Source organism: Hesperophylax consimilis, chromosome 6 (genome assembly GCF_061612785.1).
Source record: "Hesperophylax consimilis isolate HC1 chromosome 6, BYU_Hcon_1.0, whole genome shotgun sequence".
Lineage (NCBI taxonomy): Eukaryota > Metazoa > Arthropoda > Insecta > Trichoptera > Limnephilidae > Hesperophylax > Hesperophylax consimilis.
In genome coordinates this window covers 41392795-41398794 of record NC_142841.1, presented here as the reverse complement: position 1 = coordinate 41398794, position 6000 = coordinate 41392795, and positions in this window count along the sequence as shown.

Sequence of the window (6000 nt, the reverse complement as noted above, 5' to 3'; positions counted from 1 at the left end):
TTTTTACATGTAAATTATAGTAAATTATAGTGTTGACTATTCTGTTGTTAAAATAATACATATGTATATTCATATTCTAGAATACTTTCAGTTATACCACGACATATTTTACTATTGTTTAGCTGACATAATAAACTAAAGAAATATTAATAGATAAAAACAAGAAAATGAATTTGAAAATGAAACTGAATTGAAGAAATTCTGTTGGTAAAGTAATACAAATGTATATTCATAATCTAGTATACTTTCAGTTATACCACGGCATTTTTTTTTTTACTATTGTTTAGCTGATATAATAAACTAAAGAAATATTAATAGATAAAACAAGGAAATGAAAAATAAAAATAAAATAAAAAATGAAAGTAAAGAAGGAACTTTTCCCTTAAAGAAAAATATCACGAAGAATTGAGCAATTTGCAACTTTCTTTATGTAAAAATAATTCATGTTTTCTTTATGTAAAAATTCATAACTATATTCAATATTGATAAAAACTACATTACATCTACTTCAATTCGACTGCGTATCTCATTTCAGTGCTAAGATTTGTATTCGTTTGTTTATTTGTAATTTGTTATTTGTTTTTTTTAATAAATCTACAAATTATTATATAACACATTGTGATAAAGAAAAATGCTTTTCTTCCCCACTAAGAGATAAAGCTCTTGTAATGTATAATAATAATTCGTTAAGTTTACATCGGGTGCCCCCAACTTTTTCTACCATTCATTACTGTATACCACATTTTTACTATTAAAGAACTACATTAAATCTACTTTTCTTCGATCCTGTTTCTCATTCCAGTACAGGTAATGCTATAAGACTTCCTCTGGCGTCTCCGACTTTGTCTACCATTTTAACACTCCTGGTACTAATAGGAACAAACTTTGAAATTTCCAGTGAAATTGGTCCAGTAATTTTGAGTCTATAGGGCACACACTTATGAACATTGCCTTTTATTTATAGAGGATAAAATTAGAAATATAGTTTTCTGACGCGAGGTCTAATAACTGTTCACAGAACTTCTAGTTAGTATAAAACAGCGCGCACAAACGTATCGCCAACATCGTTCACCCACAATTCTGCGTATAAACATGAGAACAAAAGCACGAACCTTGTCTTGAAATACGAGAAAGAAACGAAGCAACCGCAATCGTGCATTATTTGTTGGAACATGAAACCTTTCAGATTTGTTGCTGTGGTTTTTTTTATTTGTGTGGGAAAACATCAAAGGTGTTGACGGCTACAGATAAATTTTTGTAGCGTGTATCCCATTTCAAACGGAACGATAAATCCGAATGATAAAATGTCTCTTGATCGCATCTGATCATATTATGAAGTTTAAAAAATGTAGTGATCTGCACTTTTCAAACTTTTCTTTCTGCAATGAATTTTATTTAAGTTCCATAGGTAACTTTTCTATAAGGCTTTGATTATGTATATATCCGGGGTAGGAATATCCTTACAGCCGTCTGTACAAGCCTTTGCTTCCCTCTCTTGACTTCACACCCCCTCAAGTGTGTGCACCCTAGTTTGTCTACGTGTTTTACGACCTTAAACGTAATTATTTCACGTGACGGTTCAGTATAAAAAAGTCTCACCGAACGTTGTGTTGTTTTTTTTGTTTCTCGGTATAGAAACCTGATTATCTATATATGTGGTATCCCTCGGTTCTTTTGAGATAGAGTGAGTTGAATCTCTTACCGCTGTGTTTTAAAGCCATTTCATAAAACCTTATTTTCTGTCTCGCCTGCTCCCCAACTAGCTACGTGATTTTACCTGTCGTAGGGTAATGTGAGTATGATAAAGTTTTAGATTTTATATACATGTGATATACATACGATAAATTTATGGTGTTAGTTGTCGGCGCCATCCATATGTATATTTTGGAAAGGGAAGGAGAAACGAAAATGAATTTGTTCAAACTAGAGTTGGCTCCTCCGCTTACCAAACAAATCTGATGGATGATAATTAGAACAAGGCAATCGATATCTACGCGTCTGGATATTCAAATCGGTCGGGTCTGATGGGCTTTCGCGGGGTCTCCCCTTGTTCCGACTGGCAACTTTCACGCCAGAATAAAGAAAATCAGGTCTTCATACCGATTTCAAAAATGCCCCAACCTCATTATACTTCCAGGGAAATTTACTTTACTGAATGTAGAAGGGGAAAACCATGACATCGCTTGTGCGAAAATGTGACGCGTAAGGTTTCAAGTTACATGCCACCTCCAGAAAACGCTGTAAATTCCACGTCGTCGGGAACTTACATCCCTTTCTAGGTCAATAACACAGATAACACACGACGATCTTGTCGACATTATGTCTGCTTCTATGGATAAGTTGAGTGCTTACCCATTCAGCCAATTATCATGTGAGATATATGTAAGGTTTACTCGAGATGTCAAATTTAGGATGAGAACTGTCTGTATTTTAATACTTAGTTCCAGTAATTATTTTATGAGGTTACTAGTTCCCTCGTGTATTAGGTATGGATATCTTCTATTGAATACCTATCATCTCAGGTAGGTATAAACGGATAATTGGTTTGATTTTGGCATTTAATTTTATGAGGCTGCCTACCTCACAAAAAGGGACCTGTTGAGAAAAGTTGTTCGGTTGGTAGTTTTATTTCGGAGATTACTATCTCCCCTTTTTGACTCTAGATTTGTTCTTGTGTATCCCAATTTGTAAATTAGAAAGTCAAATAACAGATGATAAGTATTCGTTTTTGTTTTGTTTGGTTGCATCCGATCGCTTTCTATTCGGGCGGTCATACGCTAGCAAAACTCCCTCCCATTTGACTGACTGTACTAAACGCCTCTTGTCCCGGCTGGTGGTAGGTACTCTGTAGATAGGTATTTTTATACTGCGAATTTATATTGGTTGGCCTAATTTGTAAAAGGTATTTAATGTTTCGTCGGCGATTCAATACCTATCGCAGGGACAACGTCATGATTTGATTCGTAATGTTTTAAAATAATAACAAATCGGCAGGTAGGTCATTTTTTTAATATGACCCCCGGACCGAAGCATTCTCCTAAATCAAATGTTATCGGCCCACATATGAAAAGGTCATTGGCCCGTCTCCTTCTTACAGCTGATAGATAATCCTGTCTGGCGTATTCCTATAATGAAAACATTATTTGGATGGCAGGTGTTGTAAACCTGGTATTGAACACTGTGACTGGACTCCTGTAGTAATACATTATTGGTATGGCAGGTATTATAAACTTTGTTCCTGTTCCTCGGTTGCATCCGTCCTTTAAAGGGTCCTCTGGAATTTAATAAATAATATAAAGAAACTCACCCTGTCAGCCATTTCCCAATCCCAGTATGAAGCTTACTTGGTTCTACCCTACATAGCTAATTCAGTTTAGTTTAACTTCTCTCTCGGCATTCCTTCCTCTTTTTAGCGAAGTCCTTGCAATTTGCTCAGTTTTATGGTCTCCTCTCTATGTCTATAGAAGAGTAATTAAATAATTCTGTAAATAAAATTGTACCTCCCTAAAACCTCTGTCAGGATTCGAACCCGCAGTCTTATGATTTATCCCAGAGCTACATAACCTCTTATTTTATGATTTGTTTGATTCTTTGGTTTACGGTCTCTGTGGATAGGACGCCATCTCGTTAATTATTAATTCCTCCCTAGCTCGATTAACCGATATGGTAAACACTTCCTGCTGCTAAATACGTTCACTTTGTTTTAAGACGCAATTATTATTATAATTATTATTTCTTTGTTTTTTAGATAAGTAATTTAGTTTGAACTGTTTACGAAATCACGTTTAAATTAACACAATTTCCACAAATTAACACATTTTATAATATAATCGCTATCGCACAACATTTAATCGTCTTCTCACTGAGTCCAACCATTTTCACTTCACATAAACACCGGTTCAATAATATTTCACACTAATTTAATATTTAACAATAATTTTTAACACCATCTGAATTCACTAACTAAGAGTAATTTCACATACTTTTTCAATCACCACTGATTTTAATTCATTTCTCCGAGCTCTCTCCTTATTGAAGTTTAAACATCGACGACCTTCGTCCTCGCAATATCCTCTCTTTCTCCCTTCCCGTGGGAACGTGTTTATTTTAAAAACACTTCAATCAATTATCCAAACTCACGTCTAAAAGAGTTTCAATCACGCTGCAAAGGTCTACAATTCCGTGGTAAAGAATTCATAACTCTGTTTGAAGGGCACGCCTGTCGCATTTTATGTTGTTTATCTAAACAAAAAAAAATTAGGAGTACGTGCGTCTTGTTTATATTATGTAAGTGTTCAAACCATCACAAAAATGAAGTCTGCCTTTATACAAATAGTAATGTATACATACAAAAACAATGAACACGGAGATGAGGAAACCCTTATGTAACGCCAACACAACTACCTACAGTCCGCCTCGAAGCAGGTATCCCTAGTGAGGAAGACTATTAAAAGACTACTATACTATGTAGAGTGTACGGAGTGGTCCAGAAAACGGAAGCATGAAAGTGATAAAATCGAAAGATAGAAAAATGTTGACAAATGAGGAAGAAATAAAAGAGATATGGATAGAGATAAGTATTTCGAGGAAGTCTTCGAAAGCGACCTGAGTGACAATGATTCCAGCGTTAAATCAGATATGAATGATGATGGGGTTAGCATGGATGAGATAAAAAATGAGAAATTAGCATGGATGAGATAAAAAGATCGATTCAATGTAAGAAAGGAAAGATTGTCGGTTTCGACAATATTGCTGCTGAATATTTCAAAGGAGACATGATTCTAATTATATCTCCTTTAAAATATCGTATAATTTATAATTCTCACATGTTTGTGCAATCTTTTTAACTAATGTTTAAAGGAGGGTTACATGCCATTAGATTGGAGAAGGGTTGTGATCATGCCGTTATACAAAGGTAAAGGGTCACGTATGGAATGTGGGAATCATATGGCTATTAACCTGTTAAGCTCAGTTGGCAAGCTGTAGGGTAGAATTTTGATTGAAAGGGTAAGAAAGGAAACAAAAGATAAAATATGGCATGTGCACGGTGCTTTTATGAGTGGAAGAGGGTGCACTGACCAGATCTTCCCATTGCGTATGCTCACTGAGAAGTTTCTGGCAAAATCTATCTACATCTTCATCGATATACAAAAATCATTCGACCGAGTCTACAGGAAAAAGCTATTTAAGGCGTTGTCTAAGTATGGATTGAATACTCAACACTAATCACTGAGGCGATTTCGTCTCTGTATGAGGGATGCAGCGTTGATGTGTTATGGTGAATGGTGATTTTACGGGGTGGTTTGGTATCACAAAATGTATTAAACAAGGCTGCGTAATATCATCGTGGTTAGTCAATCTATACATGGATAATTGTATGCAAGAATTGAAAGAGGTGGGATTGGGCGCGAATTTGAGTAATTTGAAAGTATGTTGCCTGTTGTATGCTGATGATGCGTTGCTGATTGTTAACAGTATGGAAGATCTACAGTCTATCGTGTCTAGGATGAACGAAGTTATGTATGAAGAATGAGTAAATAATGAATGTAAGTAAGTCTTAAGTAATGGTGTTTGAAAAAGAGAGTACCAAAACAGTGTGCAATATAGTTGTGAATTAAGAATACTTGGAGCAAGTGGATGAGTTTTTGTATTTAGGAATTATGTTTACGAGATATGGGAAGGCTGACAGAGATAATGAAAGAAGGGTAAATGCAGGTAACTCTATTAAAGGAGGACTGAACGCAATTGGCGCTAACAAAAAAATTCCCCAAAGAAGCGAAGTTAGTAATCCACAATGCAGTGCTGGTACCTATCCTGATGTATGGAATTGAGGCATAGAACTGGAAAATAAAGAATGAAAGTAGACTGAATGCTGTTGAAATGAGATCCCTGAGGCGTATTTGTGGTAAAACCTTAAAACCTCCGTTTGAGAAATGTGAAGATCCGCAAATAGTGCAAGATTAAGAAAGGGACGCTTAGATATTTTGGGCATGTAGAGCT